Consider the following 14152-nt stretch of genomic DNA (forward strand, 5'->3'; position numbering starts at 1 on the left):
ATGGATCTCACTAGAATTGTTGACGCAGGGAAAGCGTTGGGGTTAGATGGAGTGGAATTAAGAGAGTTTGTGGAAAAGAGAGAGGAAGCTGCCAGAGAGAGAGAAGAGAGAGCACTAGAGAGAGAAGAAAGAAACAGGGAGAGAGAAGAAATTGAGCGAAACAGAGACAAGGAAGAGAGAGAGAGAAGAGAGGTGCTAGAGAGGGACGAAGCAGAGAGAAAAAGAGCGAGTGAAGAAAAAGAGAGAGTAAATGAAAGGGTGAAAGAAGCTGAAAATCAGGCCTATCTCATAGAAATGCGAAGGTTAGAAATCCAATTAGAGCAAGAAAAGAATCGGGCACGGCCAGGTGGTAGAGTATTACCCAATCCTGAGTCACGGGTTAAGGCCAGTAAACCTAAATTACCCCCTTTCCATGACCGAACAGATGACCTAGATGCCTATCTGAAAAGGTTTGAACGGTATGCGACTAGTCAGGAGTGGAAATAAATTGAGTGGCCGGTTAACTTAAGTGCCCTACTAACTGGGAAAGCTCTCGAAGTTTATTCCAGGTTGTCTTCAGCTGAAGCTAATGATTACAAACTGTTGAAATTGGCTCTTCTAAAACGGTTTCAGTTAACCGCCGATGGATTTCGATATAAGTTACGAACAGCAAAGCCCGAATACGGAGAAAGCGGACTGCAATTTGCTGCAAGGTTAAGCAATTATCTGGATAGGTGGATTGACCTAGCAGAGGGGGAGAAAACCTTTCAGGGGTTAAAAGATTTATTGCTGCGAGAGCAATTTACTGATGGGTGTGGGAAGGACCTTGCCCTGTTCCTAAGGGAGCGTCAACCGAAAACGATACAAGCGATGGCTGAAATTGCTGAACAATATTTGGAAGCCCGTGGGGGGTTATTTGGTAAACCAATAGAGTTTAAACAAAAGGAGCCGAATTCCCCTCAACTTTCCTCTAATAATGTTCCCAGTACATCCTCAGCACAAAGCCCTTCTAGTTTCCGTAGTCCAACTTGTTTTATATGCCATCGTGTAGGTCACTTAGCTAGAAATTGCAGAATTTCAACTATGTATCAACCAAACTCTCCTCCAAAATGTTACCGATGCTTAAAAACAGGACATATTGCCAGAAATTGTAGACAGGACGCCAACAGTTGCGCTGGGTTGTCTACTTCACCACAAAAAGAGTCTGATTGCCAAAAATGTACAAAACAACACGAATGTAAAGCCAAAGAAGAAATTCCCGATGTGGGTGCCAGTATGGTTACAAAAATGTCAGAATCTTTAAATCAATGTTGTATCAATAATGATGGTGATAAGGTCACTCTTCAATGTGGGCACTGTCTTCCAATTATGACAGCGGCTCTAAATAATTCAATTAGTAAAATGCCCGTTTATACAGGTTGTGTCGGGTCACGCTGCGTCTCTGTTCTTCGTGACAGTGGCTGTAGTGGGGTGGTTGTAAAGAAAGATCTGGTATCAGCCGAACAACTTACTGGTAAGGAGAAAACCTGTGTGCTGATTGATGGCACGGTCCGAAACCTACCGGTTGCATTAATACATGTTAATACTCCGTTTTTTTCAGGAAATACGTATGCACTATGTATGAATAACCCTATTTATAACTTGATATTAGGTAATATTGCAGGAGTACGAGCACCAGGAAATCCAGATCCCACATGGACAGAGCGAAATCTTCAAGGATGTTCTGTTGTTACCCGGTCTCAAGCTAACAATATGGATAAACCATTCAGAACACTTAAAACTACAGGAATACACAAGCAAATCATCACAGCGGTAACTATGAAGACCGCTCAGCAACGAGATGTCAGCCTTGCAAAATTCAAGGATCTTGCAGAGAAGCAAACTACAGCTGTGAGTAACAAACAAGCCACGTCTAGGTTTATTTATCATAAAGACCTATTATATAGGCAATTTTCCTCTCCTAATATTGAACACGGGGATAAGTTTACCCAACTGGTAGTGCCAGCTGACTATCGACGCCATGTAATGCGCCAAGCCCATGAAACCTTATTAGGAGGACACCAAGGGGTCAAAAAGACGACGGATAAAGTGTTGACAACTTTTTGGTGGCCTGGGGTCACTGCGGATATTACTCGATATTGTCGATCCTGTGACATTTGTCAGAGAACTGTACAAAAAGGTAGAGTTACGAAAGTGCCTCTAGGAAGCATGCCTTTGATCGAGGTGCCGTTTGAACGGATTGCCGTTGATATAGTTGGTCCCATTTTCCCCATGTCTAAAGGTCGTAATCGTTATATACTCACAATAATAGATTTTGCTACTCGTTATCCCGAGGCAGTGCCTCTACCAAGTATTGAAGCTGAACGGGTTGCTGAGGCCTTGGTTGGGGTTTTCTCTAGACTTGGTATCCCGAAAGAAATGCTTACCGATAGGGGATCACAATTTACATCTGAAGTCATGAAGCAAGTTAGTAAGTTGTTGTCTATACGTCAGGTAATGACATCTCCATATCACCCAGCGTGTAAATGGTTTGGTCGAACAGTTCAATGGAACACTCAAACAAATGCTGAAACGTATGCCGAAAGGCCTACTGATTGGGATCGTTACACTGACCCACTACTTTTTGCTGTTAGGGAATCTTCACAAGAAAGTTTAGGGTTTTCTCCTTTTGAACTGTTATATGGCCGTACCGTCGTCGTCGTGATCCTGTGAGTCATGACTGACCCTTTGTGCTCCTGCTTATGATGACATATTCCACCCATCTCTATCCTGAGCATAGCGAGAAGCTGTGCACACATCCAATCTTGTGATCTCTCTAATACCATCAGTCCATCTTATCTTCTGTCTACCACGTTTTCGCTTGCCTTCTACATGACCTTGTGCAATTTTCTTTTCCAGGTTGTCACCTTCTCTCCTGGCAATGTGACCAAAGTACTGAAGTTTGATCTTATCAACCTTCTGGCATAGGTTGACACTGCTTCCAATCTGGTGGTTAACAAATTCATTTGACTTTTGCTCCTTCCACGATATCCTCAACAATCTCCTCCAACACCACATTTCAAAAGCTTTGATCTTCTTTCTATCTGCAGCTCCAAGAGCCCATGTCTCAGATCCATAAGTGGCAATCGGAAATACCAATGCATTCATGATATGAATCTTTGTGTTTCTTGAGATCCCTCTATCCTTCCAAATGTTGGTAAGACCTATTGTGGATGTTCTAGCCATAGCGAGACGACGTTTTATTTCCTGTGAGCTTCCTCCAGTGTCAACAATCAGGGAGCCAAGAAAGTTGAAGGTGTTGACTACTTCTATGTCCTCTCCATCTGCTTGAATGCGATGTTCATTCTTCCTTCCACTTATCATTACTTTCGTCTTCTTGACATTGAGGTAAAGACCATATTCCTCACTGGATTGCTTTACTCTTTCAATCAGATCTTGGAGTTCTGCCGCAGTTCTTGCAAGTAAGGTTGTGTCATCTGCATATCTCAGATTATTTAATTGCCGGCCACCGATAGATATCTGCCCCTCGTAGCCATCCATGGCAATCCGCATGATGTATTCTGCGTAGACATTAAAGAGATACGGTGACAGGATACATCCTTGGCGTACTCCTTGACCTATCGTAAACCAGTCGCTATCTCCACACTCTGTTCTGACCGTGGCTTTCTGCCCATCATATAAGGATTTTATCAAGACAATCAGATGTGTTGAGAAGCCCATTTTGCGCATTACTCTCCACAATTTCTGGTGTTGAACACAGTCTAGTCAAAAGCCTTTGTGTAATCTATGAAGCAGAGGAAAAGTGGCTGCTGAAATTCCATGGTCTTCTCCATCAAATTTCTCAAGTTTCCAATCTGATTGCTCGTTCCTCTTCCTCTCCTAAATCCAGCTTGCTCTGGTGGTAATTCACTTTCTAACTTATTCCTGATTCTATCTGCTATAATGTGGAGCAGGACTTTACTAGCATGAGAGATAAGTGAAATGGTACGGTTGTTAGCACATTCCCTTACATCCCCTTTCTTCGGTAATGGGAGAAACACTGCCTTTTTCCAGTCTTCGGGCCATTCTTTACTCTTCCAGATCTTGTTGCACAATCTATGGATGATAACAACATTTCTTAACTTCTTCATTGCATTATCAACTTCACAGAGAAGAATATCTGGGTCATCTTCAAAATCTTGCTGTTCTCTCTCCTCCTGTGTATCATCATCTTTGGATGCATACAACTGTTCACAGTATTCCTTCCACCTTGTTTTGATTTCATCTTCTTCCGTCAAGATGTTACCATCTTTGTCCTTCAGAACATTGAGCCTGGTGCTAGGTTTTGAAGTCAGTAGCTTGATGTTTTTATACATGTCTTTGGTGTTGTTTGTAGCGCTGTCCTTCTCCACCTCGGCACATCTCTGTCTTATGAACTCTGTTTTGTCATTTCTGATTTGTTTCTGGATTTCTCTTGATAAATCCCGGTATTCTCTTCTCCTGCACTTTCCAGTCCTTTTTCTTTGATCTCTCTCCTCTGATCAGCCAGGGCAAATACCTTTTCTGTCAGCCAGGGTTTTCTTTTGCTCTTGCGTTTGGGGATCGTTTTCTGTGCTGTTTCTAAAGTTGCCTGCTTGATGTCTTTCCACAGCTCATCTGGGGTGGATTCTTCCGGGTCAAGTTCCATTAACTTCTGAAACTTGTTCTTCACTTCCACTCTATAAGTATCATCTAACTTGGTGGTATCAAATCTCACTGGTTTTCTTGGCTTCTTGATCCTTCTCAATTTCATCTTCATGGTAGAGACGAGAATCTGGTGGTCTGATCCGCAGTCTGCTCCTGGATAGGTTTTGGCAGAAGTAAAATTAGATCTCCATCGCTTCTGGACCAGAATGTAGTCAATCTGATTCCTATAGCTTCCGTCCGGTGATAACCAAGTATACAACCGCCTTGGATGCTGCTTGAAGAGGGTGTTAAGGATCATTAGTCCATTTTCTTGGCAGAAGTCAATCAGCAGTTCTCCTCTCTCATTTTGCTCTCCTAGTCCGTAGTTGCCCGTCACATTTTTGTTGGTGCACTGTCCTCCTACCTTGGCATTAAGGTCACCAATAATTACCAGGATGTCTCTCTTATTGATGTTTTCTATTGTCTGTTGCAGTAGCTCATAGAAGGTGTTAATTTCATCTTCGGTGGATGAAGAAGTGGGTGCATAGGCTTGAATAATTGTGAGATTCATAGGGGTTCCTTGAATGCGGATGGTGATGATTCTTGAACTGACTGGGTTATAGCCAAGCACGCATCTGGCTACCTTCGGGCAGGCGACAAAGGCAACTCCCTGTTCTCTTTTTTTCTCAGTACCAGAGTAGTAAACAACTTGTTTGCTTGATGTTACAAAGTGCCCTTTCCCTGTCCATCTCACCTCTGATACACCACACAAGCTAACGTCACGTCTCTCCAATTCTCTTGTCAAAATGTCCAATTCCCCACTGTTCATTGTCCTGACGTTCCAGGTAGCAATTTTCAAGGTAGTTTTCCAGAGGTTACATCTGTTATCATTTCCCTTGGAGTTATCAGCTCCTGCATGTCCAATTGGCTTTAATGCAGTAGCGTCATCGATGCAAGGTATGATGTCATCTGGCCTCTCTTCCCCAGTTGCACTTGAGACACCTTCCGGCCTGGGGGTCCCACTTTCCGGTGTCATAACTGTTTTATCATTAGTTGAAATCATCATCATCAGGTATACGCGGCAAAGAAATTAGGTGGTGGTTTGCCATTGCCTTCCACCTCTGCTAGATGGCCGCCGTTGGCTCTCCTGAGCCGGCGCCCTTAAAGATGGATTTTGTTTTTAGTTCCACCTGGGTGTCCAGTCACCCACCTCACCAGCACCCAAGTGGGTACTGGTGGGGGTGCGGGTTTAGTCGCATGTCCATCCTAAGGGAATTGTGGACCGAAGAAATTGAAACACCAGAAACAAAAACCACCTACCAGTACGTTATGGATTTACGGGAACGATTACATGAAACCTGTCAGATGGCTCAGAAGAATCTACAAAAATCAAAGGTCAGGTATAAACAATATTATGACAAAAAGAGTAAGTCCCGGGAATTTGAGGTTGGGGATAAGGTGCTACTTTTACTACCCACAGACAAAAACAAACTGTTGCTTCAATGGAAAGGTCCTTTTAAGGTTGTAAAGAAATTTGGGTATCTAGACTACCAAATTGACATTAATGGGAAATTCAAAATATTTCACGCCAATCTGTTGAAAAGGTATTATGAGCGAACCGCAGACATTAGTGCTGCCCTGGAGGTATCCGAGCCTTCTGGTATCCTTGCATTAGCTAGCACCGCTGTTATTGAATGCGAACCTAATGAAACGTTTACAAATAACCAAAATTATCATCTATCTAATGAGAATCTTTTACAGCTCCACCCGTTACTAGCAAAAGAAACAACAGCCGACATTCACATCAACGAAAGCCTGGATGATACACTAAAGCATTAGGTGCACCGACTTATCGGAAACTACAAAGATGTATTGACGGATTTACCGGGTAAGACTACACTTGGGCAGCATGAAATCAAGTTGGAAACTGATGATATAATCCGTTCCAAGCCCTATCCACTTCCACATGCGTTGCGAGGTACCATTAAGGATGAGGTAAATATGATGTTAAAGCTTGCATCTCCAATAGTATTGGTAAAGAAACCGGATGGGTCAAATCGATTCTGCGTGGACTTTCGAAAACTTAATCAGGTTACAGTTTTTGACGCCGAACCGATCCCGGACCAAGAGGAACTGTTCACAAGGTTGGACCACGATCATTATTTTACTAAGATAGATTTAAGTAAAGGGTATTGGCAAGTTCCCATGGATGAAGCGTCAAAACCTTTAACAGCCTTTCTAACACCAGATGGTTTGTTTCAATTTAATGTCATGCCGTTCGGCTTAGTCAATGCACCGGCTACTTTCAGTCGTATCATGAGAAAATTACTCAAAGGAATGGATAATACACTTAATTATATTGATGACATTCTAATTCACACAGCTTCTTGGGATCAACATATGAAATGTTTGTCTGAATTGTTTGGACGTCTCCGCAGGGCCAACCCAACTGCTCGACCGAGCAAATGTTTCATTGGTTATGAAACAATCGAGTTTCTTGGCCATGTGGTAGGGAAAGGACAGGTTTAACCTAGGGTGGAGAATGTACAAAGCATCTTGTCAGCCAAACAACCAGAAACAAAGAAACAACTCCGGTCATTCCTTGGGATGACCAACTACTATAGGAAGTTCATTCCTAATTACTCTGTAATTGCTTGTCCATTAACCGACAAAACGAAGAATCGGGAACCTAACCGAATATGTTGGGAAAAGGCCCAGGAAAGTGCGTTTGTTAAACTTAAGGAAAAATTAAATAGTTCTCCAATTTTATGCCTTCCCAATTTAAACAAAGATTTTATTTTGAGAACAGATGCGTCCGAATGTGGAGTGGGAGCGGTTCTAATGCAGCAGTATGGTGACGTGAAGTTTCCCGTGGCGTACGCTAGCAAGAAACTGCTTCCTCGATAAAAAGCATATTCAGTGATGGAAAAAGAATGTTTAGCCATTGTCTGGAGTGTACGAAAGTTTGAATCTTATTTATATGGACGAAACTTCACGTTGGAGACTGATCACCAGCCGCTTGTGTTTATGCAGCGAGCGAAATTGTCCAATGGGCGAATTATGAGATGGGCCCTGGCTCTACAACCGCACAAGTTCCGAATAGAGGCGATTAAAGGCAGTGAAAATGTAGGAGCTGATTATCTAAGTCGAGTGTAAATATGGGTAGAGAAAATGTTGGTACATATTTCTTTTAGAGGGGAGTAAATGTCACAAGTGACATAAGTTTTGTATTTATTTTGCAAGTCATTCTTACTTTTCCTTTTGTTTTCATTATTTGAACCTTTCTTTTGTTTTAGGAAACTATTGTTTGAAGCCAGTGGAGCAGAGTGTTTGTGTGCAGAGAAGGAGTGTGTGGAGGTTGCTGATTGAAGGAGAGGTGTAAGAGTTGAGTGGGTGTGTGAGTTGCTGATTGGTTGAGAAGGATAAGGTGGTGGTATGTGTGCAATTGAGGGAATGTTGAGAGGGAGATGAAAATTGAGAGGAGACAGAGAAGGAGGGCTATGTTATGTTGAAGCAGAAAGGAGGTAAAGTGATATATTTGAAGTTAATAAATTGTGGGTTGGAAAGAATTATGGTGATATAGAGCTGAAGCGGAAAGGAAATAAGGTGATATACTATGAAGTTAATAAATTGCGAGTTGGAAATAATTATGGTGATATAGAGCTGAAGCAGAAAATAGAGCTGAAGCAGAAAGGAAATAAAGTGATATACATGAAGTTAATAAATTGTGCGTTGGAAACAGTTATGGTGATATAGAGCTGAAGCAGAAAGGAAATAAAGTGATATACATGAAGTTAATAAATTGTGAGTTGGAAATAATTATGGTGATATAGAGCTGATGCAGAAAATAGAGCTGAAGCAGAAAGGAAATAAAGTGATATACATGAAGTTAATAAATTGTGCGTTGGAAATAATTATGGTGATATAGAGCTGAAGCAGAAAGGAAATAAAGTGATATACATGAAGTTAATAAATTGTGAGTTGGAAGTAATACTATAAGGCAGTACAGGAAGACATCAAGAAACATTTTAACTTTATATTTCATTTATTTATATGTCAGAAAATAGTTGCAGTTTGAGAAGAATTATAATTGGGAATACAAGCAGAACGGGAGCAGAGGCGTGGGAGTTGTTTAGTTGCAGAATCGTTTTAACTTTTATCTTTCTAATTTGTTTTTGTGTCAGCGTAGGAGAAAAGGCAAGAAGGAACGATATTGTGGACATTTATTATTGTTTAATTATTCATCTTGTGATATTATTGTATTTGGAAGGGGGGGTTCTGGGATTTATTTGACAATAAGACGATTGTTGATATTTTGTCTGGAAGGATTGGGAATTTGGGAAAGTGTATAAATTGTGTGGGAATAGGGATACTGTATCATTGTTTGAGAATTGCTTGGGTTTTTTTTTGTGGGTTTTTTTTTGGGGGGGGGGGGGGGCGGTTGGATTATAAGAGAAAGAATTGTTTGTCAAAGATTATTAAAGTTACTTTTTACATGTATATGTGTACAGTTGTGGCTATTTACCGTTGTTTACCGGTGGTTACCAGGAATTACATGTCCGAAAGAGCCGTAGTTGCGGCTGTGTGACACCAAAGTCTTATGGTTGTTAGAGTGGCGGCCAGACAGCTATGGAGAACTTGAAAATGAAGAAACACAAAAGAAAAACAAACTTGGCTCCAGCAACAAAGTGTTGAAGAAAAAAGGACGAAAAAACGAATAAGGAATATATGGAGCTTACATACCCATCGCAACGCTTTTCAATTAATCAAGAACCAGCATTGTCATTAGAGCTTCTTCGTGATGAGTGGCCTTTTTTGTTTAATGCACCTCATTTTCAAGCACACTTTTATCGATTAACAGGAAGTAGTCAAGTGGTGTTTCAAGATAATGTTCAGAAGAAATCACAGTCAGTCTACAATTTCTTTGTAGATGATCCTAAACAGTCAAAGCATCTTCAAAAGTGGAAGCAGAACATTGAGGAAACTGAGCTTAAAACAGATAACAACAACACATTAGGAGGAGTGATATTGATGATCATGAGTTATTTTGCTGAGAGTGAAGTTGACGTAAGTATATTTAATATCTTTAACATCTTTACAGTGTGAATTACGTGACCGTTCAAAACAATAACAAAGCAGTATTACATATATTTATCACGTGACTGATAACGTGCATTGAAGCAATCCATTTTTACATTATCTTTTTATTTATAAAACAGGAATCTGCATGCATTGGAGATTTTCAAAAGGAAGTGACAGATCATGGATCATGTTTTCAGTCCATGTCTGTGTGTTTTCAGTCCATGTCTGTTGTGCTCAGGTACAGGCATGAATTTTAAATATAATAGCTGGTTAATTGTACATACATCAAATATTTGTAACAAAAATCAAGACGAAAAAACATGAATTTCTTTTAATATGGTCAAATACAAAATTTAGCAATATTCTGCCATAAAAACCAGGAAGAATTTTTTTCAGTAGTTAGGTAGTTAACCTAATGTAATAACATGTCTGGTGACTCCCCAGAAGGTGAAAAAAGATGGTGGATATACGGTGGATAATTTTTGCTATAGCATGAAAATAAAAATCTGAAGTTGAATAGAAATACCAGAAATGTAAAATTCAAGTTATATTACCTATATTTAGTCATCCGATAACATTTTTTACCACACCGTTTAGTTTTCATAGCTTTTTAAAATGTCTCTCTATTTACACAATTTGTATACAAAAGAATAGAGATTTTAATGTGTAATTTGAACTAATAAGAAAGTGCTTATTTTCAACAAGCTCGTGTAACACAAATAAAATCACAAAAATGATGAAACATAGGGGAAACTATAGATTGATGATTATTGGAATGTATGATCAATAGAAATTTTGTGCCCGCACCTGGCCTTTAAGTTCAAGTTATGTTTTGATGAATACAGTACAGTAGTTGTGTGTAGTGTAGACTTATTCTTTTTTTTAAATCCTGTCCTGCAAGTTTAATTGTTTTAGAATTATGCCACTTGTCACCTTATTTATAAAACAATAGTTTATTGCCAGAATACTAGATTGAAGTTGGATGATAATTTAGCTATCTCAAAAATAGGAACACCGAAACTGGTCTCTTTGATCAAATGATTTCAGTTGCTAATATCCGAAATCTATTAACTTAAAATATCAGTTATCCAACAATCTGCTTATTCCCAATACATAAACAATACATGTTCTTAATTTCCTAACAGGTAATCAGCATTAACAGAAAACCATGCATGTTTGCATCATGCATGTTTGCATCATCCTTCTTGGAAGGAGTAAAACACAATTCCATGTGTTATTAAATATTTAACCTACAGTACCCTGAGGAAGCTAGTGCAACACTAGAGCTGATACAGCGGTAAGATGTTTCATAAAATGTTTGAATAAAGTTATACAACATGATTTGAATAGGATTTTCTTTGAATGTGTCTAATTTGTTAGCCTCCCACAGACCAATAGCTTTGGAGGTATTGGTTTTATGACAATACCTTACAATTTCAGCTTAAAGGGGAACTTTACCCATTTTTAAATATTCCAAGAAAGTAATTTTAATAAAAAATCATTACGGGTACATTTGAACGATTTCCGTATATACGCCCATATTCGATTTACAGCCGTCGCTGTTATTTGTTGTGACTGATGTCACAGGTGCATACAATATTTGTTTTAACGAGAGATGATTTAGCATGCAAAATTTTTATACCATGCAGTTTTTGTTATTTTTTTTCATTTTAGGTGTTTTTTTAGAATTAAACCACAAAATGGTAAGAAGCGTGAAAAGAGATACAGAAAGAGTTGCCACCCAAAAGTCAAAAAGTTTTGTGAGAAAGTGTTTGAAGCTGAGTGGTTGTAAATCACTGGAGTTTGTTATACTGCCAACAAAACTTGTACAATTGTATTGTGTGTTTTCTAAATTAACATGCCAAAATGTTATGTTTTTTTTATTTTCTAAGCGATTCAATGCTACTATAGGAGGCTAATTGAACTATTTATGCTATTTTATTAATCATTTTATCAAATTTAGGTGCGATTCAATGTTACTATAGGAGGCCTGGTAGGCCTAGGGAAACACCTTTACTGTTTATATTATCGATTATTTCTGTTGCTTGCTCTATTTATAATTATAATGGTGTCTACTACGACCGACCGATATATAAGTAGGCTACGAAAGTTGTTATTTGATCATTTTTTTCCAAAATTAACAAGATGCGGTTGTCATGATATATTGTGATACAAATGTTAAAGCCTCGCTCACTGTCAACCACTTTGATAAACTATGCTTTTGGTCTCTTGGTACGGTCATGTTAGAGACTGTTTCAGTGATTTATGACCCCTATTAACAGTTTCCTCCTGTATGTAACGTTGAGATAATATATATAATAATATAATATGTATATTATAATATGTATACTGTTCTTTACAATTATTATTTGCATTAATACAAATTGTTGTAAAGTTTTTACATCATTACAGGAAAATTAATAATTAATGTACATTTTGTTTACAAATAAATAAATCTATTGAGTAACTTTTCCCCTTTACGTTCCTATAACGACCGATTGCTGTCAAGTTCAGTTTCCAGAGGCGTTGGTCATGTTTTCGAGGACCATTCGGGTACACCCACTAGAGGGTGCGCGAGCAACCAACATAATTGGGAGAAAATAAAGCAAGGATGTGCGCATAACGCAAAAAAGTTGGACAATTTTGAAACACCCAAAAGGTCCTGTAAACATGCCCTGATTTGTGTTAATATAATAACACTAGCAGTAACCTGTGCTCCGCACAGGGTTTTCTGCCTTAAGATGTGGTTATATACTTTGCATTTATAATAAAAGCGCATTCGAAGTACTTTGACAAATTATCAAGTAAAAACAAATTGTATCAAGAATAAAATTCGGAACTGTTTTATGGCCATTGATTTTGTTATATACTACCCTTCACTGTATTATATCTGTAAGTTAAAAAATGAAAGCAATACTGGATATGAAACTTTAGACTTTACTTTTTACTGTTCAGACGAAAATAAGACGCTAAACAAAAATTGTGCTGTGTAAATTAGTTAGATGATGCGCGCAAACACTAACAAAATTATAAAATAACAAACTATATTATTTTGGACATAAATTGAATGAAAAACACATTTCTGCGGAAACACGAATTGTTAAGTTGTTTTCATGTTCAACAATGTATCAAACCATTTGGAATCGTTTTGTTTATGTGTTTTTTTTTCATTTAAATTTTTTTTTTATTTCAATGGTATTAATATTTTGCAATTTTGTTTGTTTGGGAGATTTGTTACCTATTTGCTACTTTTGTAATAACCCGTGATCCTTGTCTGCCTTAATAATGATTCGAATGGGATGATTAAGTATTATAAAAGCGTAATACTGGATATTGGACTTTGTGCTGTGTGAATATTTCTAGGGTGCGCGTCAGAAAGTGACGTCTGTTAATCAGATTTATTTTTTTTTTTTTTTTATTTCCAAACCCAACCAACAGCAAAATAAATTCGCCAATAACAGGAGGGTAGATTAAAAAAGATTAAAACATTTTAATAAAAAACATAAATATGAATTTAGTTATAGAATTAAGATGTGAGTATTGGAATAATAAAACGAACAAAAAGTGCACTCACTACTCAAAATTAGATGATGCGCTCGGACACAAACTTTTATATCTGATATTTTGTGGAAACACGACTTTGGAATCATTTTATTTGTGTGTGTGCTTTTATTGTTTTTTTTTCATTTAAATTTTTAAAAATTTGAATGGTTTTTTATATTTTGCAATGTTTTTTGCTACTTTTGTAATTACATTGTAGTTTAGATTTTTTGCTTTAAGTGGAGATATCTATTATTTACACATCCTATCGTGGATTTGAACTCGATTCGAATGGCCACGACAAAATACATTCTGTTCCAAAGGATAGGTGTAATTAATTCAAACTTCAACAACACGATCAGTCGATACGGTTGGGTGGCTGCCTATACTAAACACCGTTTTAATTTGCCGGCTCGGCATGGTGTTTGTAGATCAGGCCATTGTGGTACACGGAGAAGGTTGTGTGGTCAAAATTACTGCAATTTTTTACCCTTTTTTAGTATTTATCCTTAAAATTCAGGAAAGTGACATAGCCTATCATGTGCGGCCCATCAATAAACATCAGTGTGCCAAATGCAGTGGTTTTGGAGGAGATATGTAAAATACGTGAAAAATTTAGTAGCATTAATATATGGATTGACCTGAACGTTGGTGAATTTCTATTTTTTTGTATTTCACGACATGGATATCACAACGAAAATCAACTTTGGATCAATGAATTGATGAAGGGGTTGTCTTAAGGGGGGTAGTTGTCCAGGGGTGATATTACACCTGAAAATATCTATAAAATGCTTTATTGTATTCTGTATTGTAGAGTATAGCCATCTCACCACAAAAATATACTTTATATTTAATTTTTTTAATGAGAAATATAACGTACCATAAAAATAAATGATTAAAAACAAAA

General features: G+C 38.2%; 1 pseudogene; it reads left to right on the top strand.

The window, feature by feature from the left end:
- Positions 1-2691, top strand: LOC140046578 (uncharacterized; annotated as a pseudogene).
- The last annotated feature ends 11461 nt before the right edge of the window (positions 2692-14152 follow it).

The sequence above is a fragment of the Antedon mediterranea genome, chromosome 4 (genome assembly GCF_964355755.1).
Source record: "Antedon mediterranea chromosome 4, ecAntMedi1.1, whole genome shotgun sequence".
Classification (NCBI taxonomy): domain Eukaryota; kingdom Metazoa; phylum Echinodermata; class Crinoidea; order Comatulida; family Antedonidae; genus Antedon; species Antedon mediterranea.